This window comes from Festucalex cinctus, chromosome 20 (assembly GCF_051991245.1).
Source record: "Festucalex cinctus isolate MCC-2025b chromosome 20, RoL_Fcin_1.0, whole genome shotgun sequence".
NCBI classification, from domain to species: domain Eukaryota; kingdom Metazoa; phylum Chordata; class Actinopteri; order Syngnathiformes; family Syngnathidae; genus Festucalex; species Festucalex cinctus.
In genome coordinates, this window is record NC_135430.1 from 17132167 (window position 1) to 17159274 (window position 27108).

The 27108-nt window shown below is 39.0% G+C and overlaps 1 long non-coding RNA gene across 3 annotated transcripts in view; it reads left to right on the forward strand.

The window, feature by feature from the left end:
* LOC144009231 (uncharacterized) overlaps window positions 1–27108 on the forward strand; it is a 231410-nt gene that overhangs the window by 182515 nt on the left and 21787 nt on the right. The window contains exon 7 of one of the 3 annotated variants that reach the window (XR_013280865.1): window positions 6003–6156. The exons of the other annotated variants lie outside the window; for them this stretch is intronic. This is a non-coding gene — a long non-coding RNA (uncharacterized LOC144009231). Of the gene's footprint in view, window positions 1–6002; window positions 6157–27108 lie in introns of those variants that run through there. 3 annotated transcript variants of the gene reach the window in all.

The following is a 27108-nucleotide window of genomic DNA, read 5'->3' on the forward strand; positions in this document are numbered from 1 at the left end:
AAAAAAGTCAGAAGGTGGCAGTAGAGTATAAGAGATCAACCAGGGCCATGTTGCAACAAGCTCTTTTTGCCAGTGATTTCAACAGGTTTGTGAATAATGACGAAACTTGGCTATATTCTAATGTTAATTGCTGCAAAATGTAAACGGATACAAATTATACTTTTTTTTTTCCTGGAGAAATAAGAAACTCTGATCTTTCTTTTAGTAGGTTCCATGTTTTATAGCAATAGAATATTCTGTGGGCTTTGCAAAATCAGTCAAAATCCAGTAAAACAGCCGGGAGAGAAGGGTGTTAAACGGGTTAACATAAAAGTTGGAAAAAACTAAGTAATAGAAATATGGCTGCATATTTTAGTGATTGATACAGTAATTTCATAATTCATAAATTTAATTCAGTCAAAATAAAAAAAATATGTACTCTACTGTAGAAAACGAGTGTGATATTGATTTGTGTTATGGTCATTTTCTGCCACTAGATGGCATGTGTAAGATCAGTGCATGTTTCTTTTCATATTGTGATCTCATCTTTAACAATTTTGCACATTTTTAAAATTGTATAATACATCTTGACTCAAATTTCCACAAATATATGCAATATTATTACATTTATTACTGCCAAATTTTTGCATTGCGAAAAAAAGTTAGTGGTGTTAAAATAACTTTTTTTTGCATTGCGAAAAAAAGTTAGTGGTGTTAAAATAACTTTAAATGAACACAAAATTAACACACTAATTTTAACATCTCTACATTTTACGCAAAGCGGTTAAAACTAAAACTAAAAATTACACTCCAAACTCCATGTTTCGAGACTCCCACGAAAAGTCCGCCATTGCTTTGTAATCTTCATTTCCATTGTAACGATTTCCCCACACTTCAAATTCCAGCAGAAATGAACATTGTTTTGATTACAAATCCGTGCTCAGCAGATCGTGAGTGAGAGCGCACGTGAGCGAGGAGATCCCCCAGCGGGGGATGAAATTCGCCCCAACCTCATTGAGAGCGGCTGGTGGAAGCCGTCACAGCTGAGGGAATTTCTGTCAGAAATATTTTCTTTTTTTTTTTTGTTCATGGGAGGAAATGAGGGGGAACGGGGGGTTGCTTAAATTGAATCACCATGGCAACCACAATAACAGTTCCCTTTCCTCTCACACTCTCCCCCAACATTCACACAAGAGGAAATGAGTTTCAAAACGAAGACGTAGCATCAACCGTCATTTATTTTTGACGGCTGCCGCGCAACAGACATCCTAGATTTGATAAACAATTTAGTGACAATATTACTACTTTGCATATATTGCACCATAGGAGCATTACTATTAGGAGCTACGATATTTTGTTTGGGTTTGTTTATTTAGCCTGATTACCAATTGGTTTCAGCTGTACTGATTAGGCAGTTAACACATTTACTCCCAATAACGTATAAATACGTTTTTTTAATGCTCTAAGTGTCCCAAAGACGTATTTATACGTTTTTTTGTTATTTTTTAAATGCTAGAGCATACAGAAGGCTTTGATGCAGCCTCTCAACTGCAAAGGACGGTTGCAGAAATGGTAGTTAATACACAAACGGCCAGCAGGTGGCAGCAGAGCAAAGGAGATCAACCAGGGCCATCTAGAAAAAAAGCTAAATTACTTACAATTTTTAATAGATTTATGAAAACTGATGAAACTTAGCTCTCTTCTAATACTAATTGCTGCAAAACGGAAACAGATAGAAACATACGTTTTTTTTTCCTGATGAAAGAAGAGACTTTAATCTTTATTTTGGTAGGTTCCATGTTTTTATAGCAATAGAACACAATATTCTGTGGGCCTTGCAAAATCAGTCAAAATGTATATTAGGGTCTTCGCCCGTAGCCATTGTTTTTTTTTTTCATTCATTTAGTCAGTCCATTGTTGATTTTTTGTGGTTTTTTTTGTGACCTTTTTTAAATATCGCCAACGTCCCCACAATACCGTGATAATTATCGTATCGTGAGCTTCGTATCGTGATATCGTATCGCGACGTTTGGATATCGTTACATCCCTACGTGTGATGTTGGCCAAAACACAGGTGGCCAAAACATGCCGAATTAAAATTAAACCACACTAATAAACTAACCACCAGAGGGTGCCGTAACTGCACAAATGGAATACAACCTTGCTTTTTCTCTTTTTTTAAACCAATGTGCTGCTTTTTAACATTGTGGTATGATGACGACGATATTGTGAGTTTTTAAATTGTGTTATCTTGATATTGCCGTTATTGTATTGTAGGGCTGTACTCGTTTCACTATGTCAAAGTGTTAAAGCTATCACAATATATAGATGTCGTTGGATCTTATGCTCACCAGACATACCCCACATGGGTACATGGTATATGCCACTGCACTTGTTTCTGACCAATCGAGCATACACCAGGTTGGAGATTTCAGGGTCTGCCGTCATTTTATCTGCAGCCGTAGCTCACAGCACACACTGCACATTAGCACTTGTCAGGCTTGCTGGTGGCTTTTACAGCCAATTAAGCATGTCGAACCAGTCGGAGGACATCGGAGAGAGAAAGCACTCTAATTGGCTGATCCGCTTTGATACGGAAGTCGGCAAGACAAAAGCACTGATCGTTGTGATCCGCACCGTGTTCTTTCGTTAATTAGTTTAAATGTGAAGTTTCTAAATTAAGGGTGATGTGGGAGAGGTTACTTTTTTTTTTTTTGCATGATGTGTACAGATCACTGCCACCGCTGTCAAACATACTGTATAGAAACACATAAAGTCTAATGACGTGTCCCTGGGGCGGTTCTCTCAGATAGCTTATTGCTTTCATACCAACTGGCACTCAACTTTTACAACTAGAGTTCTTACCTGGGCCTATATGGCCTCGAAAATGTACAAAAGAGCAACTTCAGAGTCTAAAAATTAGTTTTGTTCCGATACCGTTTTTTGGCCCCCGATATCGATTCCGATACCCAGCTTTGCAGTATCGGCCGAAACCGATACCATTAGGGCTGGGTATTGCCGCCAACCTCACGATACGATGCGTATCACGATACAGGGGTCATGATACGATATGTATCGCGATACATATGTATCCCAATACTTGATCGATACGCATCCCGATTTTTTTTACATTAATTTACTTGCATTTTATAATAACAGTCATATGCATACCTAAAGGATATGTTTATTATGCTGGATGACCAAAAAAAAATTTGTTAGTAGCTCTTCTGGTTTACCACCAAGTGGCATACCTGGTCTCAAATATGTACGCAGTGCAGAGCAAGGAGCGGTTTTCACAGACACACCGGGAAAATTTATTAACTCATTCACTCCCAGCCAGTTTCACAGAAGCAATCCTGTTCGCTCCCGGCTGTTTTACTGAATTTTGACTGATTTTGCAAGACCCACAGAATATTGTGTTCAATTGCTATAAAAGCATGGAACCTATCAAAAGAAAGATTAAAGTCTCTTCTTTCATCAGGAAAAAAAACATGTTTCTATCTGCTTCCGTTTTGCACAATTAGCATTAAAAGAGAGCTAAGGTTCATCAGTTTTCACAAATCTATTTAAAATTGTAAGTAATTGAGCTTTTTTTCGACATGGCCCTGGCTGATCTCCTTTGTTCTGCTGCCACCTGCTGGCCGTTTGTGTAATAACTACCATTTCTGCAACTGTTCTTTGCAGCTAAGAGGCTGCATCAAAGCCTTCTGTATGCTCTAGCATACAACAACAAAAAAACGTATATATACGTCTTTGGGACACTTACATTAAAACGTATTTACACGTTATTGGGAGCAAATGAGTTGATATGAGCATGAGCAAAAATATCAAAGTATTAAAATGACAGCTCTAAAATGTGCTTATTTGAAATATTTGGGGAAATATAAAACAGCATTTTTTTCATGTAACACATTCTATTTCGTTTTTTTAAACAAAATATAGGAAAATTTGTACATCGAGACACGTGCCATGTTAAGTTTATGAGTAAATAAATGTTGATATTCTTCCTCTGCTTTCATTTGTTTTTTAGCAAGACACAGTGTCCAATCACCAGTGAGCTATTTTTGCATTAATTGAAGGCAATTAACTTCAAAGACGCTGCTGGTTTTTATTTTTTAGGTACAATGCTATTTAAAGTTAACAATTGTCTTTTTGCTCTAAAGTGGCAGCACCTTCAAAATGTGTCCTCGCACACATTTTTGAAAGTCAATAAAACGGAAAGGAGACAAGAGACTGCTGTAAAAGCACAAGCTTGTTTGAGGCTCCCTCCAGGACTTCTCATAATATTTGCTTCCATGTCCCCAGTCTCTATTTATTCCTTCATCTTTGTGACTGGACAGTAAAGTCTACAGATACGTGACACCATATGTTTTCCTATACAGTAATGACGGCTCTCAGCACTACTTTTTTTATGACAGCCGGCCTCCGGCGGCTTGGTGAACGGGGACAAGTCTGGGCCTCAATTAGAGAGACTGCGACAAGCATTCCTTCGCTGAGCGGTGGAAAAACTTCTCGACTGCGAGTCGGAATCGACAACAAAATCTACCAACACCTCGACGAACGAAAGCGAAAGCATTATACGGGGAGGAGGAGATGAAGATGCAGAAGAGAGAGAAACGGCAGACACCAAAGGCATTCGGAGTTGACGATCACTTTACTTGACTGCGTTGTGATTAAAGTGAGGAGTCCTTGGAGAACGAGACGGCTTCAGGCCTGCCCGGTCGGTTCTCGGGCTCCCTTGATCTCCTCCGTGTCGCCCACAGAAACGTAGCAAACAAACCTTCACTCAGAACGGGCTCCTTTTATTGCTCGGTGTTCCTCATCAGCTCGGAATAACGTGCAAGGCGAGCGCAGATCTTGTCGTGGCGCGAGCGCCTCTCATTTGAAAGGAAGGAGGTCGGACGCTGTTGCAAATTCTTTTGATGTTTAAATGACGATATCTGGTGCGTTTCTAAAACTTGAGCTCGTCGTCGTAAATAAGAAAAATATGAAGTAGAAGAAGGTTGCAAGAAAGTTACCTAAAAAACGTGTTTAAAAAAGTGAAAGTCGTCAACGTAGCAGTAGATACAAAGAAAACAACAGTGGCCCCGGAACTGAGCCCTGTGGAACACCATACGTTCTGTTATTCATATTGTACGTAGGGGTGTGAATTGCCTAGTACCCGACGATTCGATCCGTATCACGATTCATAGGTCACGATTTGATTCGATACCAATTAATGAATTTACAAGTCGACTGTTGCGATTTTTTATTTACTCAAATTTAGAAAATACCGTGAAAATGTATTTTTTATGTATTGATCTGAAACTTCAGTGTTATAACTGTGAGCCACTGTATTTAACAAACAGGTTGTAACCTTTTTCATGTTCAAACAGCATTGAAATAAAATATTAAGGCTTAATGTTCCATTACCTCATTCACTCGCCGCCATTTTCACAGAAGCAGTCCCGTTCCTGGCTGTTTTACTGGATTTTGCCTGATTTTGCAAGGCCCACAGAATATTGTGTTCTATTGCTATAAAAGATTAAAGTCTCTTCTTTCATCAGGAAAAAAAAAGATATGTTTCTATCTGTTTCAGTTTTGCAGCAATTAGCATTAGAAGAGAGCTAAGTTTCATCAGTTTTCGCAAATCTATTTAAAATTGTCAGTAATTTAGCTTTTTTTTCATTGCAGTTGAGAGGCTGCATCAAAGTCTTCTGTATGCTCTAGCATTAAAAAAAACAAAAAAAACAAAAAACGTATAAATACGTCTTTGGGACACTTAGAGCATTAAAAAACGTATTTATACGTTATTGGGAGTAAATGAGTTAATATAACAGTCTTCCATGCTTAAGGTGTGAAAGTTAGACGTTTTGTCGAATATTTTTCCATCAAAAATGGACATTAAAAAAATCGATTCGGCTGCCTATTGAATCGATTCGAGAATTGCGTGCTGTAGTATCGCAATATATTTTTTAACACCCCTAATTTGTACGTATTTGTCTGACCGCTTCCTTTTTTTTTTTTGGTTTTTGTCTTAACAGTATGACGAGATGACAATAATAAAGTAACCACAAGTCAAATGACCAATGACAGCCAAGCAGGGTGCGTGATCAAGAATCTTGACCTCCGCCAAGCCCCTGAGACGGACTCATCGAACCCCTTCGGGTTCTATCGATCCCAGGTTAAGAACGACTACCTTAACGTGAAGTTCATATTCTTTCATATAATTGATAATCACAACCTCACGGGCTGCCGGGAGAGGAAATGTCACTCTCGGTCTTAATTAAATTCACAAGTCAGCTGTGATGTCCTGATGAGTCCGTCATTGGCCCCGGCCCCTCCCTTAACCTTTTTCTTCCGGTCAAGTGACCTTCACTCCATGTCTGTAGAACGTCTGACAAGGAAGGAAAATATTTTAGGGGGAGGGTGATGAGGGATGAAGAGGAAAAAAAAAAAAAGACGGTGACATTCCGCACGATCATATGATGCAGCAGTCTGGGTAATTACACTGATACTCACTTAACATGCGTCGCAGGCAAGCCGATCATTTATCAGCCGCGGGACCTCTGGCGAAGGAAACTCTTTCTCTGATCTGTCTAATTATTCTTTTTTTTTTCCTCTTTCTTTCCTTTTCCGCCACTGGTAACAGAAACCTTTTGTTTGCGCCGTGTCATCCCAAACAACTGCAAGTGGTAAACACGAACAGCACAGCTGGATGGGGAGGGAAAGGTTGCGGAAGTGATTCGCTGATGTTTTTGTGTGTGTGAGTTTTAAATGAATTCAACGTGGCTGCAAGCTATTCGGGATAATTTCTTCTATTCAGGAAATAAAAAATACACAGTTATTGCGGTTGTTGAGCCTGTGGCTGCTTGGAGCAACGGGGGGGGGGGGGGGGGGGGGGTTGTCTTTCTGTCTGTGTCCCTGTTAATTGTTGCTGATGGAAAAAGGGCATCTTTTCCGAAAGGTTGCTTTGATAGCACGTGCAACAAGCTCTTGTCCAAATATTTGCTTGTGAACGTAACATCTGCGTTTAGGCGTCTTCATCTTTAATTAAAAAGTCTTGCCCATCCCATATTTTTTTCTTCCACAACAAACAGCATACACCAGCGGTGTCCAAACTTTTTCATTTGAGGGCCACATCCAGAAAATCCGAAGGACGCAAGGGCCACATAATGTTATGAAGAGAAATTGTGTTTAGTCCTAAAAATTGTACAAATAATTTATTTGTGCTTTTGCATCTTTAGAAAAATGCTACAGTATATAAACCAATTTGTTTGTCATATGGCAGAAGGGTTATTATAGTTTTGCAATTTTTCATTTTAGTTTTTATTTTGTTTTGAGTTTTGTTTTTTTAAATTTAGTTAGTTTTAAGGGTGGTTCTGTTTTAGTTATTTAATAAATGCTTAGTTTTAGTTTAGTTAGGTTCAGTATTAGTTTTAGTTTTTTTTGTTTTTTTTTAATTTGTATCACTCGTGCGCAACATTTAAAAAAAAACACCATGGGCGTGACGTCATTATTCCGGATTATATCAAAATAAATCTACTTAAAAGGTTCATGCATTAAATTAATTACCAAAGACTAAACCGAAGGACATTTTTGCTATAATTATAGTTTTATTTTAATTTTGTAAACATAAAATGTAGTTTCAGTTAGTTTTCTTTTTTTAAAAAGCATCTTCGTTTTAGTTTTATTTCAAAGCCTTCTGTATGCTCTAGCATAAAAAAATAAAATAAAATAAAAAAAACGCATAAATACGTCTTTGGGACACTTACAACATATAAAAAAAAACGTATTTACACGTTATTGGGAGCAAATGAGTGAATAACAAGTTAGTCTTTCCCTCTCAATACTCCTGCTTTTTGGACATCGTGTATCCACTTTGCAAAGCAGCTGCTCCCTTTCTGCTGATTGACAGCTATGAAAACTATCATCCAAATGCACTTCTGTCTTGTGTTCTTGCCATTAAGATGTTTGTCATTCTCGGCGTGTTGGAAAGACGCCACCAGCCGTACTGTAAGCGGTGTGTCGTAAAGCCGCCACTGATATTTCTGGGTCACGCCGTATGCATGCTTGCATGGGAGCCTCTTGCACTGTTCTAGCCCGCCAGGTGATTATGTAACACATTGGTCGACTTGAACACTTGCACTTGTCTGTAATTTTCCACTCTGCCTGTGCACACCACGGATTACCTGTATGAATAGCCACTCTGACAGGATTTCAAGGTCGGGCTAAAGAGCAGGCAGCGTGAAGAAAAGTCAAAATAATAGCGTTAAAGTCCGACTCTGTCCGTTTTCAGGCTGCCCACATTCCATTTTGCAGTTCGTCCGCTGCTTGACAACTTTCACTAGTTTTTTTTCCCCCCCTTATAGAGCAGCTTATGTAGACGGGTAGCTGGATGACAAGTGTAGCACAAAGAAGAGCTCAGCCATAAGTCAAACAAGTGAAGTGCTTTCCAAACGTCTTAGCAACAGATGAGACGCTCGCGTTGACTGCTTGGAGAAGCCGCGCCAGTGCTTTTTTTTTTTTTTGCCTGATTCGCTTTGAATAACAAACTCTCATTTTGTCTAGACTGCATGCTGCTGCAAGCAAAAGAGTAAACATCATTCAAGCGTGTCACGGCGCTGGTAGTGTAAGACAATGCGGACAGTTCCTGCACTGCATTAACAAGAAACATCATCAGTCGAAAAAGGGAAGTGCAGCGTTGCCAGGAAGTCAATGAGGGAACGGCAATGACTCATCAGGTAGATTCGACCACATAGTGAATTTGCACCAATTGCTTCAAGGTGCTGATTAGGATGCAGAAAATACGACATAATGTCAACATCACACCTGCCAAATCGGAATTATTTACATGCATAATGTACAAGATCCACTTCAGGTTGACCACAATCTGATTTATGAACTTGACAGACCTTTTAAAGTAACATATTAACATTATTAATGGACAAACAAGATTAACAACGGGTTGTTAGTGAAACGTAAAAAAATAAAATAAAAAATAAAAAGTCATTTGTCTTCTTGACACATGACAAAGTGAAAATATATTGTCATGATCACGTTGGCTGAAATGTGGACTACGCCTTAGACCAGTGTTTCCCGATTTTTATTGAGCCGAGGCTCATATTTGACAGCAAAATCTCAAGGCACGCCTCGAAACAAAAAGAGAGGGGAAGCGGCAGTAAAACAGGCCAAAATCCCGATTGCAGTTAGTTGTATATCATTTGTGGTTTAAAATGTAGAAATACGTCTTAATAATAATTAGGGATGTTCGATACTACAAAATTTTTTCAGACCGATACCGATACTCAGACCCTCAGTACTCACCGATACCGATACCAACTGCCGATACCAGTAGTACATTTTGACAAGTAAAAAAAAATCACTACAAGATATTTTTAAACAAATATATTTCCTTTAATTTTTACACAAAAAAAAACAGCGCAGTCACTCTTCAATAGTCTTAACGCTCAAAATAAAACACAAAAATGCTCTTTTAGTTTAAGATTCACAATTTTGAAGTATTTCCAAACCGGTGAAGTTTTGGTGAAAAACTGCTGCAAGCTAGCGCCACTTACAGGCAAGGAGGACTCACTTCACGTCTTCCCCCTCTGCCATCGGTCGCTTTTACTCGTCACGAGTACTCGAGTACTTGAAAAAAGGCTGGTATCGGCCCGATACCGATACCTGGTATCGGTACTCGCCCATCCCTACTTTCTACTATATCGTAGGCCAAAATAAACACACCATTGATAATACAATGACTCTTGAGCATGTAATATTTTGACTACTTATATAATAACAATACATCGCGAACAATTCTGGCCCAATCCCAGAGTCTGTCAGACTGTGCAAGAAAAATTGGCCTTAAATTATTTTATGGGTTGTGGTTCTAATTTGCGCTGTGACGCACGGAGAATAAAGGATTTGCTTTCAGGTCAGGGGTAAGGCATTAAAAATGTTAAGGGTTGGGGTGGAATTATTGAACAATATCTCCTTGTCAGAGAATAAAACAAGCTTGAGGGTGTAACCGATATCATTGTGGGAGTTTCTTCAACATTTTGGCGATGATACAGCTCTTGTCTCGGGACAGGTCATTTAACATCTCTGCCATTAACTCATTTACTCCCAGCCATTTTCACAGAAGCAATTCCGTTTGCTCCCGGCTGTTTTACTGAATTTTGACTGATTTTGCAAGGCCCACAGAATATTGTGTTCAATTGCTATGAAAGCATGGAACCTTTCAAAAGAAAGATTAAAGTCTCTTCTTTCATCAGGAAAAAAAAATTGTTTCTAGCTGTTTCCGTTTTGCAGCAATTAGCATTAGAAGAGAGCTAAGTTTAATCAGTTTTCACAAATCTATTTAAAATTGTAAGTAATTTAGCTTTTTTTTTCTAGATCGCCCTGATTGATCTCCTTTGCTCTGCTGCCACCTGCTGGCCGTTTGTGTAATAACTACCATTTCTGCAACCTTTCTTTGCAGTTGAGAGGCTGCATCAAAGCCTTCTGTATGCTCTAGGATAAAAAAAACAACAAAAAAAAAAACGTATAAATACGTCTTTGGGACACTTAAAACATTTAAAAAAACGTATTTACACGTTATTGGGAGCGAATTAGTTAAAAACAGAGCAATTGCCAATGTGGAGTGAGCATTAATGACTGGTTAACTTGTTCAAACATATTTGCAAATACCTTTGAATGTACTTGTAGGCTACGTACTTTTTTTTTTTTTTTTTTTTTTCTTGCCACAGGGTATGCACATAAAAGTCAATGGCCTACAAGTACGTTTGACCGTACTTGCAAATACGTTCAAACCTACATACCTGGAACTACATCTTATGCACTTGCAAATGCATTCGAACGTACGTCGAAATACCTTCCAACGTCTTGGAAATACGTTCCAACGTTACCTGGAAATACGTTCCAACATTCAAGAAAACTGCGATTGGCTGGCAACCAGTCCAGGGTGTACCCCGCCGACTGCCCAAAGCTAGCTGAGATAGGCTCCAGCAACCCCCCCCCCGACCCTTGTGAGGAATAAGCGGTCAAGAAAATGGATGGATAGATGGACATACATGAAAATACGTTCAAACGTACTTGGAAATACGTTCAAATGATTTTGCTAGTCAACAAATGTTTACTCCACAATGGCAGTTCCACACTTCCGTACCACTATGATACACAGCACATCAGTAACTCTGAATTATGTTGCTCCAAAAGCAAGAATATCTACCCGTGAACGTAGTGGGAATAAAAGCACAAGTAAGCGCGCAAGTAAGCCGAAGCCAAAAGTAAACATTTGTAGCTCATCTCTGTAAATCACGAGACTAAATCACGAGAAAAGTCATCCATCAACAGCAAAATGCCTCGTCGAGAGGGTGAAAGGTCAAAGGGCTGAGTTATGCCGGAAGGTCTCTCCATTCCCGAGAGATGCATTTGACCGATCCCCGGGTGACATCGGACGGGGGCGGCCCATCACTTTTGTCCCGGTCGCCTCGACCTATCAGTTTCCAGTCTGTTGCTATTGACCATCTACCCGTAAAGAAAAGAAAAAAAAAAAAGCTTCAGCCCAAACGGCCCCTGCGTAACCCCTCGGCACTTCTCGATCCTTCTTCCTGAGTGATAGCTCTCTCGGACGCATCAACTCTTTTAATCCACACTCAGTGTAGTGCGGCAAATATATGTCAAAGTGAAAAAGTTGGCATTTAGCGGCTTCGGTGCTGCATCTTGGTCAATATTTCTCATCAGGTAGGGGGAGACAAATGACCTCCGGTGCACTGACCTTGTCGTTGTTAATGGTAACAGGAGACAATAGCAGAATCTCAAGTCCCTCAAGTTCAATTCCTGCGCCGGCTATTAAATATATCACTATTACTGCTTCTTAATGAGATCGTTACCGGAGTCTTGGAAGTGCTGCAAAAACGTCTGCGGTAACATTTTGTAGTGTCCACTTAGAAATGTGAACACAATTTTGTAAATGATGTTAACATAAGCTGGCACGTTCTGGTACGCCATTTAACTCATTCACTCCCAGACCATTTTCACAGAAGCAATCCCGTTCGCTCCCGGCTGTTTTACTGGATTTTGACTGATTTTGCAAGGCCCACAGAATATTGTGTTCTATTTCTATAAAAACATCGAACCTACCAAAAGAAAGATTAAAGTCTCTTCTTTCATCAGGAGAAAAAAAGTATGTTTCTATCTGTTTTCGTTTTGCAGCAATTAGCATTAGAAGAGAGCTAAGTTTCATCAGTTAAGTAATTTAGCTTTTTTTTTTTCCCGGATGGCCCTGGTTGATCTCCTTTGCTCTGCTGCCACCTGCTGGCCGTTTGTGTAATAACTACCATTTCTGCAACCGTTCTTTGCAGTTGAGAGGCTGCATCAAAGCCTTCTGTATGCTCTAGCATTAAAAAAAAACAAAAAAAAACATATAAATACGTCTTTGGGACACTTAGAACATTTAAAAAAAAGAATTTACACGTTATTGGGAGCAAATGAGTTAATAGCCTTTGGGAAAAACATCTGTCCTCATTTTTTTTGTATTCTTTGCTGTTGTTGTTCTGTGATTGGCTGGCAACCAGTTAAGGCTGTACCCCGCCTACTATAGCTGAGATAGGCTCCAGCACCCCCGGCGAGCCTTGTGAAGAACAAGCGGTTCAGAAAATCGATGGATGGATGCTGTCGTCGTCGTTGTTATTGTTGTTACATTGCAATAATTGCAAACTATTGAAACAGCTTGTGATTGGCTGGAAACCAAAAGAAAGATTAAAGTCTCTTCTTTCATCAGGAAAAAAAAAAAGTATGTTTCTATCTGTTTCCGTTTTCCAGCAATTAGCAGCAGTTAAGAGGCTGCATCAAAGCCTTCTCTATGCTCTAGCATAAAAACAAATCAAAAAAACGTATAAATACGTCTTTGGGACACCTAAAACATAAAAACAAAACGTATTTACATGTTATTGGGAGCAAATGAGTTAAGAATGAACGAGTCTTTAAGTTTTAATTCCAAACGCGATCCCAATCTTACTCTTATCTCCTGACCGTAACGGGGCACTACAGATAGCAACAGCCGAGGCAAACGGCAAAATCCACTCGCTGCTTCCCAGGAAGTAATAACCAGAAATCGTGTTTTAATGAAGCAGCGACGGCTAATGAATGCTGCACCCACAACCCCTCGTCTTTTTCTTTTTACATAAGACTCTCTGCGGAAAGCGGCCTTGCTTCCCGCATGATCCCTAAGCTCTGCCTTTTTTACGGATCCCCCCAAACATCCCATGTCAAACCCTCCCTCCTCCACATGCAGATCCAACAGTCTGGGGATGGTAGGGGGAGGTTGTGGCAGGTTGTGCTAAATCAGCATTTCAAAGCTGCTCTACTTGTCAATTATCCGCAGCTGCAGTCGGTGCGCATGGCTTCCGTACAAGGATGTAAGGTCAGTGTGTGTAACTTCTACGGATGACATCACCCTCTTTGGGAGTCTTTTTTTTTTTTTCGTGAGAAATGACCTGAGTGTGAGAGCAAGTCCAGAGAGACAAAGAAAGCTTCCATTTTCTCTCATCCCCCCTAACTGGCAAAACACTGCAAACTTCATTGTTTACCATGAAGCGGGTTTCTTTTGGAGCGCCGCTCACCCTGGGAGGCATTCATGTGTAGAATACAATTTAAAATTCCATCACTCTGCGAGGAGCTGCGTTCTATATCTTTTCCATTAGCTCCGCACGTCATACGAATACCACGTCGGAAATTGTTTTGCATTTGTTATGCACGCGGTGGGGACAATCGGTGTGCTTTACTGCACGGATGCGGCGTAGCTCACGACGCACTCCATTGACTTGTGAATATATAAACATGCGTTCAGCATCACTTCTGTCACCGGGCCAGTGGAGTGAAGCTGTTACGCTACAGTCTTCCTGGGAGTTGTAAAAGATGTTTTCAAACACAGATATCAAGCTAGTATATCTCATGCATTGCAGTCAAGGGAGTAGTGGGACCGCTTGGTAATTCCTGGCGTTAAGGCAAGCTTTTAGATTTGGGAAGGCTCCAGAATAGTCAGATGTGAGGAAAGCCAGATGGGGGGGGGGTGTAGAAAAATCCTCCAAGTTGCATTCTGTGTAGGCAAAAATGACATAAAAATGTCTTGAGAGACTGTACGGGATGATTCACGCACGGTGGACCAATGGAGGTTTAGTTTTCCAAATATTGGTTATAGGCAGGGCGATAAGCGGAAGAACAAATGGATTAAATGAAAGCGGCGCTTCAAAATTTGTTTTGGTGTGTTAGGATAACAAAATATATCTTGTGGTTTAAAGGCTACTAATTGGAGGACCTCAGGAGACACTGGATTAAGTATGCCAGGTCACAGTTTTATTTGGACCTTGCTCAAATGTAGAGATGTAACGATATGCAAACATCACGATACGATATTATCAAGATATTGTGGCGATATTTAAAAAAGATGACAATATTGTAAAAAAAAAAAAAAAAAAAAGAGAGCTCATAGTGGAAAAAAAGCACAATATTGTGCTTTTGTACATGACAGCAATGCATATAAACCACCTACAATCGCTAATAACAATATTGAGACACTTTGATCACACTTTGATCACTTAACAAGCAAATTAGGTTCCCCTTCATTGACAACGAACAGATTTTAAACATAGAAGGCCAAAACATCCCTCATGAAAATTAAATTGCACTAATAAATTAGCCACTAGAGGGTGCTTGAACTGCACAAATGGAAATCAACCTGATTTTTTTAACAGATATGATGTTACTTTTAAATATTGTCAACATGACGACGACGATATTGTGGCAGTTTTAATATCACGATATCACGATATTGCCCTTATTGTGACATCCCTATTCAAATGTTGGTTTGGAGCAGCACTTAAAGTCTCAACATGGCAAAAAAAATGTTTCTTTTTCATTAAGTGTTATTGGAAAGTTTGCAATTTGTTTAATTGAAGACGCCCAGGAAGGAGAAGGAGCCAGATGGACTTTCATAGAAAGACAAGCCCTTTCATGGGCTGACATGGAAACGGTTAGACTGAAAGACAGCACGCAGGCACAAGAACAGATCAGGACCCCAGGCACAGTCTGTTCAAAGAACCTTCAGAAACGGTGCAGCCTATCACAGCAGGATGTAAGATGCTAACAGGCAAGGCATACATGGAACGGCGCAACCAGGTGGCAGGAATCGTATACGACAGGAACATTTGTACCAAATATGGGCTTGAGGTCCCCAAATCAAGATGGTGGAAACCTCTGAAGGTGGTTGAGAACAACCAGACCAAGATCCTGTTGGACTTCCAGATCCAGACTGGCAAACTGGTGATTGTCAACCAACCTGATGTATAAACATCAGAAGACTGTCGTGATAGATGTCGCAATCCCAAATGATAGCACGAAATCACCCATTTTGTTGATGAATGATGAGAAACTTAAAAAAAAAAAAAAAAGAGAGATTAAACACTGACAGAGGCGGGGTTTCGTCCGTTGGTGTAATCATCACTAACTAACTAACTAAGGGTCACGCACCAATGGAATATCTCGATCCGACTGACGACATGGCAACATCTGTCTGTTGGTCCTAAAATAGTGGCGACAAAATGATTACAGAATCGCGGTTAAAATGAAATCACTGACTGATGATTATAGTTTTATGACGGACTGCCGATGAAGGAATGGTGGCCAGGGCCGCTGACAAACGACGGCTCAGCAAAATTTTGCAAATTACCACACCCCTATTGATTAGTAGAAGAGTTATGAGGTAACTGATATGATGGATTAATTTTTTTTTAACTCATTCACTGCCAATGACAACTATAGACGTCAAAAATCCAAGCAAACGGCCAGTGTTAATTTTGAAAAAAAAAAAAAAAAGAGAGAAAATTTTATATTAAAATTTTAATTAAAAAAAAAAAGAAATTTAGTTTTAGTTATAGTCTTCTGACTAAATTTAATTAAAGCCTTAGTCATAACTTAGTCACCTAATTGTATTTGAGTTTTAATCCAACTTTAGTTGACAAAAATAAGGAGCAATTGACTTCTGGAGGTCGAGACCCAGTTTGTGGTCTCAGTAAAACCAAGACCAATCACTATGCACGATGGTAGCACTTAGAAATGAAATTGTTTCCATCGTTGTTATTAATAACAATGAGGATTAATAACTATGAATCAAAACAATGAATAACTAAAACAACATTCAAATTTCTTGTCAAAATTTGCACTGGCTGTTTGCTTGGATTTTTGACGTCTATAGTCGTCATTGGCATTGAATGAGTTAAATACGGTCAGTCAAATTTTGTTAAATAGTTGCCAGATACATTGAAGACGAATGCATCAGTCTCATCCATTGGATATTATTACACATTCCTGCCTCGACTTAAAAATCCGAAATTTCATCCCACAAGTTCAACCTTTTTCCACAGGTGATGAAATTCAGATATACAAAAAAAAAAACCCACCAGTGACACTTCCAGCCATTTATTTAGCATAAATCTAGCTTCGCCCCGAAATGTTCCGCCTAAATCTGGCATGCCATCGCACCAACCAGATGATATATGGAACACAAACTGTATTTACCATCTAAATTACTTCTCCACAATGCTAAGATGATGACAAAGATGAATCGTCTGTGGAGCAGAATCTCCCCCCCCCCCCTTTTCAGTACAGTGGCACATCGCCGGCCACACGCTCCTGACTTAAAGGCGACATTTGTATTCCTGGGAGGCATCGTCTCTTGCCTGCTTTATGACACGACCACCAGGAGACTGCAAGTAGGGGCCTCGTTGGCGTGTGTGTGGGCCCCCGTGCTACCATCATCTATCCCCCCCCCCCCCCCTATCTTTTTATCATTACACATAGTCTAATAAATGTGCAGTGTGCGCTTGTGATGCTGCATCATATATCAGGCCAAATGACCTGGGTCAGTATCAAGGTTAGCCTCTCCCCTGCTCACACTTTCACCTGCTGTAGCCGGGGAAGGGAAGAATATTTGTCTTGGCTTTGCGCGTGTTCCTCGGAAACGTTCTTTGACAACGTAATAACCTTTTCAACATCCCTTATGAATGTCTATTAGTATAAGGGACACTTTGAAAAGAAGTTGAAGAAAAGTTGGAAGAATGCACTTGAGGTTTATGAGGAAAAAGTGTTTCCCTACATGTCTTCCACGTAATGCTTGGGTAAGGAAAAAAGACGATTTGAGCGTTAAAAAAATAAATAAAATAAAATAAAATAGCTTCTCTAGATTAGTAGCATATAATTAAAGCTTCTTTTTTTTTTCCAGAATTTTTTTTCACTTTGCGTTAATCAGTACCCAAGAAGTACCTCTTGCTTTCATAGAGGTTGGTGACCCCTACTCCAAACGATCTTAACTCTTTGACTGCCAAAAACGTTTAATCACGATTAATAAAATCACGATGTATACCGCCATAAACGGTAAATGACGTCAACTACGTTTTTTTGTTTTTTTTTAAGCAATGGGCAGTGCAACATCTAAGTGCAGCGCTGCCTGGTCAATGGGTTGTAGAATCGAAAACACTAACTATGGCCACCAGATGGGAGCATTGTGTCTCTTCAATGGGCTGCCAAATTACAATGAAAGATGACGAAATCTGATGAAATAGAATGGTTTCAAGGATAGCGTGAATGATAACGTTTTGATAACGTGTGGCAGTAAAAGAGTTAATGAAATTCAACGAACCGGCAAATCATCAGCAACGTCGTACCGATTCATACCTGGTGTGCATCTCTCAAAAAGGACGATTTAACTTGATGCAATGATTTTAAAATTCAAAGATTCTTCAAATCCAAACTGATTTTCCAATTTGAATTGGTATTTGTTACACCCCTAATTAAAAAAATAATAATAATTGGTCAGATAACAAACCGAATAAAATACGTAATTCCCATTTAAATAGCTCATAATTAAGAAAACAACACATACAATCGGTAGGAATAATAAAAAAAAAGAAAAAAGTTTATGATTTATTTATTGTCTCTAATGTCTGTTGTTAATATAGTAAAAATACCGGTAGTTTTTTTTTCCTAAGAAAAAAAAAAAAAACTTTAAAAAAAAATACTGTATAAAAAAATACTTGTTTTTGTATTCAAGATCCTGATTTTCTTGTAAAATCTCTTTCAAAAATGTGTAATTTAAAAAAAATACTTTGTTGTTGGGTGGTGTATGAATTTAGATGATTACTATATTCTGAATTATTTCCTTTTTGAGCGTATTATCATTGCAACAAAAAATTTCTTATGTAATACACCTTCATGTAATATAATGTACGTGTAGATTACTTTAATCTTCCAATCATATTTTTATTCTTGTGTTTTTATGACTTCATCCAAAACCCTGCAGGCCATTTTATAGCATGTTCATAATATTGCTTACGATGTTGTGTGTAAAGCCACAACAAGCGTCAAAGGTGTTTGTCGCCACGGGGGGTCGTTTTGATCCAGCGGGTCACCGCTGACAAGTGCACTTCAATCGAAACGGTGGCTTTTTCCTCCCACTGTGCCTCGTTTTTTGCATCACCTTCTAATTCTTTTACCCACCCACATCAAAAAACACAATATCGCACTGTGCTTGAGCGCGTGCGTGAGCATTTGTGCAGATGGAGGATTAAAAGTATGTTTAACTCATTGACTGCCATTGACGGAAAAAGACGTCAAATAATGCATTTTTGCTGGGCTGGCAGTGAATGTGTTAAACACAATGTGCCAATATATTTTGTGATTATATTGCAGCCTCCTTTTTTCATTATTTTTTTTTTTAAGGCAAATGTTGCTTAAAAATCCATCAATTTTGGTTACATCTCATCTTAAGTCATTGACTGCCATTGACGGAAAAAGACGTCAAATAATGCATTTTTTGCTGGGCTGGCAGTGAATGTGTTAAACACAATGTGCCAATATATTTTGTGATTATATTGCAGCCTCCTTTTTTCATTTTTTTTTTTTAAGGCAAATGTTGCTTAAAAATCCATCAATTTTGGTTACATCTCATCTTAAGTCATTGACTGCCATTGACGGAAAAAGACGTCAAATAATGCATTTTTTGCTGGGCTGGCAGTGAATGTGTTAAACACAATGTGCCAATATATTTTGTGATTATATTGCAGCCTCCTTTTTTCATTTTTTTTTTTTTTTAAGGCAAATGTTGCTTAAAAATCCATCAATTTTGGTTACATCTCATCTTAAGTCATTGACTGCCATTGACGGAAAAAGACGTCAAATAATGCATTTTTGCTGGGCTGGCAGTGAATGTGTTAAACACAATGTGCCAATATATTTTGTGATTATATTGCAGCCTCCTTTTTTCATTTTTTTTATTTTTAAGGCAAATGTTGCTTAAAAATCCATCAATTTTGGTTACATCTCATCTTAAGTCATTGACTGCCATTGACGGAAAAAGACGTCAAATAATGCATTTTTTGCTGGGCTGGCAGTGAATGTGTTAAACACAATGTGCCAATATATTTTGTGATTATATTGCAGCCTCCTTTTTTCATTTTTTTTTAAGGCAAATGTTGCTTAAAAATCCATCAATTTTGGTTACATCTCATCTTAAGTCATTGACTGCCATTGACGGAAAAAAACGTCAAATAATGCATTTTTTGCTGGGCTGGCAGTGAATGTGTTAAACACAATGTGCCAATATATTTTGTGATTATATTGCAGCCTCCTTTTTTCATTTTTTTTTTTTTTAAGGCAAATGTTACTTAAAAATCCATCAATTTTGGTTACATCTCATCTTAAGTCATTGACTGCCATTGACGGAAAAAGACGTCAAATAATGCATTTTTTGCTGGGCTGGCAGTGAATGTGTTAAACTGGAGCCCAGCCAGCGCCTTTTTGGTTTACTACAGCGCCTCGGCCGTACGCACACATCCACACATAATTTCAGCGTGAAGATTGTGTTATTTTTCAGCAAAAGTGCGATCCGGGCTTTGGCAGCTCAGCGCATGTCCGGCCGTCTCCCGGCGATCGCTCATCTGAGGCGAGAGAATCGGCGGCGGCGCCCCCCTCGGAAACTCGGCGCCGCTGATTGAAGCCAGATTGCAACGAGGCCTTCGAAATCAGAGGGACATGCTCGGCTAAATTGTCGAGTCAACGCCAGCCTATTATGACGCGGGATTAACTATCCCGGGCGGCGGCGGTAATGAAAGACCTCCCTTTCTCTCCGTTAATAAAAGAGCAACAAAAAAAATAAAAAATAAAAAATAAAAAAAGGGAAGCGCTACATGACTTAGTCCGGTACAGTGAAGCGTATCAGCAACCCTGAACATCACCTCTGCTTCTTATAATGGCACCACAGAGAAGGAGCATTTCTCTTTTTAATCCGCCTGACATTCAGGTGGCGACGGGGATAAATCGTCGTTCTGTGTGTGCGTAAAGGTGGCTGAGGATCACTCATGGGAAAGGGTAATGACCGTTCTGCTAATAGAAAGTCATTATAAACAAGTTTAGTCGATGAAAGAAAAGATGAATTTATTGACGCAAATGATGACCGGCGGCCCTTTGAGCGGCCGACATCTGTATCTTCTTCCCGCCGAGCCGAGCCGAGCCGAGCCGAGCCGAGCGACGCAGGTTTTCTCCTACGACCTTATAAATGTCCGAGGCTGGGTTTAAGAGAGCGCTTGTTAACTTTTACTGGCGTGTGTGAGATCACATTCAATAAACTGCGATCATCGTGAGATTTCAGGTGCACGCGGCCTTACATGGAAAAGCAATTTGCTCTTTTTTTTTTTTTTCCCCCCGCCAGAAGTTTCTGTTTATGGAAGTCAGGCAAGCCAAAGTGAGCGCATTCACGTAAATACGAAAGAGCGAAAGTTATCCCATTTGACAAACTGATGTCACACGTTGATATTCTCAAAATATATATATATATATTTTCGCAAATAAAATTTTTGTGCAGATGAAAATGGAGTCAACAGAGGTGACTGTAATCCCTAACTGTAAAGTTTGAAAGTAGAGATGTTTGATACCACTTCAGGTAATGTGCAAAAATCCACAGCATATTTATGAATGAAAAGAAATTGATGAAAATTATAAACTTATAGTTCGGTGTTGGGGTGATAACCGATGTGAACATTTTTGAAAATTCTTGACTGCTTATTCCACACAAGGGTCGCGGGGGTGCTGGAGCCTATCTCAGCTGGCTTTTCGGCAGGGACACGTTGGTTACCCGAGCCCTTGTGATGTCATTTTCAGTCGACCGTAAGTTGCAAAATGTGTTTTTAAAGGTACTAATTGTACGTGAAAAATAATGAAATTAATTATAGACAAAATATTAACTTTTTGTTGCTATAATGGGCTAAATAGGGAAGTATCCCTTTAATTATTTTTCATGTAAAATTAATACCTTTTAAAAAGTAATTTTTCTACTTGCTGTCGACTGATGATGACATCACCGGTGCTGAGGAAGTAGATAACAGCCAATCATGGCTCACCTGTTTTCTGGGTTTGGTCAGTAAACTGAGCCATGATTGGTCGTTACCTACTTCCTCAGCACAGGTGATGCCATCATCAGTCGACAGCAAGTAGAAAAAGTACTTTTTAACTCTTTTACTGCCACACATTATCAAAAAAAAAACGTTAATATGACAAAGGCTTTGATCATTTACGTCATCCTTGAAAACGTTCTATTTCATCAGATTTCGTCACGTTCCATTGTAATTTCATACAAATTGAGCCCATTGAAAAGAGATACAATGCTGCCATCTGCTGGCCATAGGTAGTGAGTGTTTTGATTACACAACTCATTGACCAGGCAACACGCGCTGCACTTAGACGTTTGGTGAACTGCCCACTGATAAAAAACAAACAAAACAAAAAACGTAGTTGACATTTAACGTTTATGGCGACAGACATCGAGATTTTACTTATCGTTATTAAACGTTTTTGGCGGTCAAAGAGTTAAAGGTATTAATTGTACATGAAAAATAATGAAGTTACCACATTAGTTATAGGCAAAATATTCACTTTTTACTGCTGAAAATGGCTCATTGAAAATCTCACATACCCCCGAGAGTGCCTTCACGTACTCCCATTTTCGAACCACTGGCCTGATAGAACAAAGGAAAATGAATTTCCAATCGCAGAATCATAATCTCTGTTGGAAATAATATTGAAAGAGACAGAAATCCATCGACACCCACGCGTATTTTCGCATCTTTGTTGAACCCTACCCTAGAAAACAGGTTTTTAGACTGTGAGAGGAAGCCAGAAACTTATGTAAGTTCGCAGAGAACATACAGTACAGTACAGACGCCACACACGAGCCAAATTTGATTCCTACCAATTCATCGCCAACTCCCATTTGAACGGAAAAAAACAAACATTTATCGGGCAAGAAACAAAAGCCAATCTCTAATTGAGTGCCATTTTTCATTGTCTGCCGGTGTGAAGTCTACCTTTGTCACGATCACGAGATTAAATCCTGGCAATATATCACGATTGCACCTCGGTATTTTGTGCTGGTTCTCCCCGTGCGACGGAAAAGTGCAAAGATGTGTGATAAATGCCAGCCTGTCAGGTGTTGATTTGCACGCCACGTCTATGCATGCGCGGCGGAATCTGCGCATGAATCCCGGCGTGTTAAGGGTGTGAAAATGCCTGTGGTCATTTTTCATGGCTCGGATTAGTTTGTGCGCGGACGTGTTTGTTGCAGCCGCCGCGGGTGTGAGAACATTCCTTCCCGGCTCCAGCCAAACCAATATCTTTTTCTTTTTTCTTCACTCGTTACCTTTTAATCTTTCATTACCGCCTGCGTGGCGCTTTTCCAGAATCCTCCAGCGAGTAATTTAGTGTATTATTTTTCCTGCTGTGTCCAGTCTGAGAATACAGCTAACTAGCACCAGGGAGAGTTAATTACTTAATTATGGAGATAAGGAAATAGTCGGGAAGGGAAATGGCAGTGATGAATGCAAACTTTGAGTTGACGATCGCTCAAAGATTCCTCATTGATCAGGCCCTTGTCTACATAAAAATCTATTCTTTGCACGTTGACGTTTTCTTCTTTATCTATCAAAACTTTCTGTCTTTTGTCTTTGCCCATTAACATGAAATTTAGATTACAGAACAACAGGCATACACGGATAGCAACTGAAGATTCATCGTGTTTTTTCGCCGGGTTTTTCTCTTGCTTCATGAATTATGGAGCGCCTTCCCCGGTACGTTTAGTCGGGCCGATAGTAAATTAAATGCGGCGTGCGGCCGTGCCACACAGGAGCCGATGGGCCAAGTAGGAATACATTGGCTTGCACTGTCGTAGCCAAAACATTTATATACCTCAAAGTGTTTCCTGGCACCGAGAGCTGCGGGGGCCAAAAGCGATTGAATTATTCTTTTTTTTTTTTTTTTTTTTCTCCCCACTCAAGAAGGCAGCATGTTTGAACGGATATAACTGATCAATGTAAAAAACAAATCTCTGATAGATAGATAGATAGATAGATAGAATTTCTAATTTGCTAGATAGCAAGCAATTATAATTAATTGCGAGCTAGCTTACTAGCCAGAGAGAGAGAGAATTTCTAATTTGCTTGTTATTAGCAATTGGAATTTACTAATTGCTAGCTAGTTTGCTAGCCGGATGGATGGATGGATGGATGGATGGATGGATAGAATTTCTAATTTGCTAGATAGCTAGCAATATTAATTGCTAGCTTGCTAGCCTTCTAGAGAGAGAGAGCATTTCTAATTTACTAGCTAGTAATTATAATATACTAATTGTTAGATTGTTAGCTAGTTTGCTAGCCGGATGGATGGATGGATGGATAGAATTTCTAATTTGCTAGATAGCTAGCAATATTAATTGCTAACTTGCTAGCGTTCCAGAGAGAGAGAGAGCATTACTAATTTACTAGCTAGTAATTATAATATACTAATTGTTAGATTGTTAGCTAGTTTGCTAGCCTGGATGGATGGATGGATGGATGGATGGATAGAATTTCTAATTTGCTAGATAGCTAGCAATATTAATTGCTAACTTGCTAGCGTTCTAGAGAGAGAGAGCATTACTAATTTACTAGCTAGTAATTATAATTTACTAATTGTTAGATTGTTAGCTAGTTTGCTAGCCTGGATGGATGGATGGATAGACAGACAGACAGACATATTTTCTAATTTGCTAGATAGCTAGCAATTGTAATTTATTAATTGCTAGCTTGCTAGCCTTCTAGAGAGAGAGAGCATTTCTAATTTACTAGCTAGCAATTATAATTTACTAATTGGTAGCTAGTTTGCTAGCCTGGATGGATGGATGGATGGATGGATGGATGGATGGATGGAGAGATACTGTGCCTATAACTAGAAACGTCTCAAGTGTCATTTTCATCAAGTGTCATTTTCATTCATTAGGTTAAATTACTGTCAAATATTCACACCGATCTGAATCATTACATCAGCCCTGACCAACTACTGTATGATTTCATTTTTAGTCGATCCAAAGTGGCAAAATGGCCACCCCCTAAGATCGATAAAAACGGGTGGATTTATCTGCTTAATTCATCCTCACAAATGCAGCATTTATCAGAATACAGTGTTTAGACCAGGAGTGTCGCATAGAATATATGTTATTGTAATGATTTTTTTTTTTATTTGTAATTGTGGCTTGACTTCTTTGTTACATATGTTAGTAATAGAGGAAGTGTGCACCCGCTTTCCATTCAAAATGAGATGTCATATAAAGAGAAATTGAGTATCAGCACAGGCTATATTTTCAAATCCATTTTATGAATTTATTCCTTTTGTAACGCAAGGCTTTGATTCATCAAGCCAGCACCGCAATGTCCAACCATGCCTGGTTCGAACCCAGATAAATCAAATCACATTTTTATTAAATTAGAAAATAATGAGGCAGAAAAAATGTCGAATATGACACACTAAGAACTGCATCCACGTTGGTACGAAAGTTTCACTTTCAGATTTTATTGGAGCACCTTTTTGCTACTGTCAGAATTTGGGTTTCACATGAGCTTCCACATTGCCTCATATTTCTCTCCAGAAGCAGGCATGACGGTGGGGCGGCGGCCTTCTTGCCCCCTCTGATTTATAGCGCTATGGTAGTAAAATGGCAGACTAGGATAACATAGGTGGTAATAAATGACTTTAAGGCGACGACTAGCAGCTGCTAATGCGGCGGCCATTACGTTGAAAAATGAAGCGCACGAGTGATTTCGTCCGATTTATACATTTGCTTGACGCCGCGCATTAGTGAGCGTCGTGCTAAAGTGACGCGTGATTGGCTTTCTGCTCAATCTTTGCAAACTGAAAATAATCAGCAGAATTGGGGAAAAAATCAATCAATAATAACACAAACTGCAGCCAAGGAGCATATTCGGATTTTATGAGCAGTGTTGGACGATGCTTGATGTGAGTTGTTGCACTTTTATAGTGCACTGTTTGACGTTTGACATTTTCAAAAGCAACTATAGTGACACACAATTGCTTCTCCAAGGACCAACACTCAATCAGTCAACCACGACGGCTAAATCATAATTCAAGATCACAAATAACAGAAAGCCGTGATGGCGTAATCCACATTAAGGTTATGTTGTAAAATAATACAATAAATTTCTACTCGTAACTAAATCATGACATTTTTCGCCATTTTTGTGTGTGCAAAGTTTTTGTTCATATTTAGTTCCTCCAAAATCTAATTGTTTGCGGTTAATAACAATAATAATAACAATGATAATAATGATTATTATAACAATAATAGCAATATGGGATGTTCAGTACCACTTTTTTTCAGACTGATACCGATACTCACCTCTTGAGTAGTCATCGATACTGATACCAGTTACCAATACTACTAGTACATAAAATTTCCACCCCCCCCAAAAATACATGTAATATTTAGGAATGTAATAAGGGCAATATTATGATATTAAAACTGCCACAATATCGTCGTCGTCATGTTCACGATATTTAAAAGCAACACATCTTGTACAAAAAGTCAGACTAATTTCCATTTGTGCAGTTGTAGCACCCTCTGGTGGCCACTTTTGTAGTGCAGTTTAATTTCCATTGGGGATGTTTTGGCCCTTCTATGTTTAAAATCTACGCTAATCGTCAGATGATCGTCGTAATATGCTTGTGAAGCGAGTCAATATGTGGAGGAACTCAAGTTCCTCAATATTTTTATATATCTTATATTTATAATATTTTTATATTTTTCAGTTTTGTAATGTACAAAAGCACGATGTTGTGAGTGCTTTTTTTTCCTTTTTTTTTTTTTTTTACAATATTGTGACCTTTTGTATCACCAACCTACCCACAATATTGTGATAATTATCGTATCGTGATAATATCGTATCATGATTTTGGATATCGTTACATCCCTAATAATTTTAAAGAAAGACCGATAAATACAGTATTTTTGTTTCCTTAAAATTGCTTGAAATTAATGGCAATTGTCCATTCCGCTCATTTCAAAACTTTAGTTCATGATTGTAAAGTGGCGCTACAGTGTGACCGATATCGGCCACATGTCACGAATACCGATATCGTAAAGAAAGACTGGTATCGGCACCGATTTCACCCATGCCTAATAATTAGGTATGCACGATAATATCGGTAACCGATAATTATCGGCAATTATCGACCTATTTGACGTCAAACAGATAAATCAGGTAATAGAGAAATCCTCCGATAATTATCGCCCAATCTTGACGTTATACAGATAAACCGGATAATAAAGACATTTGCCGAAAATTATCGGCAACTATCAACCAATTTGATTTCATACAGATAACCCGGATAATAGAGAAATCTGCCGATAATTATTGGCAATTATTGACCAATTTGATTTCAATTGTATTCAAGTCAATTTTGCAAACGGTTGTCGGTTTACTTATCGGTTATCGACATCGACACTTTCTAAATGATTGCGTTATCGGTATCGGTTGAAAATAGCATTATCGTGCATCCCTACTAATAATAATAACTGTCATCTGTCAATTGTACCCTCTTTATTATTTGACCAGTTAGTTGAGTTAAAGTAACAAAGGAGCATGGCGGCTGCACTCACATTTTTCGTGCGAGACACATTTTCACACTCAGGCCTTCCCAAATGGATGGTGCAATAAAGGTGATGAAGGCTTTCATATGCTGCCCTCGTCCCCAAGCCGACAAAGGTCCACA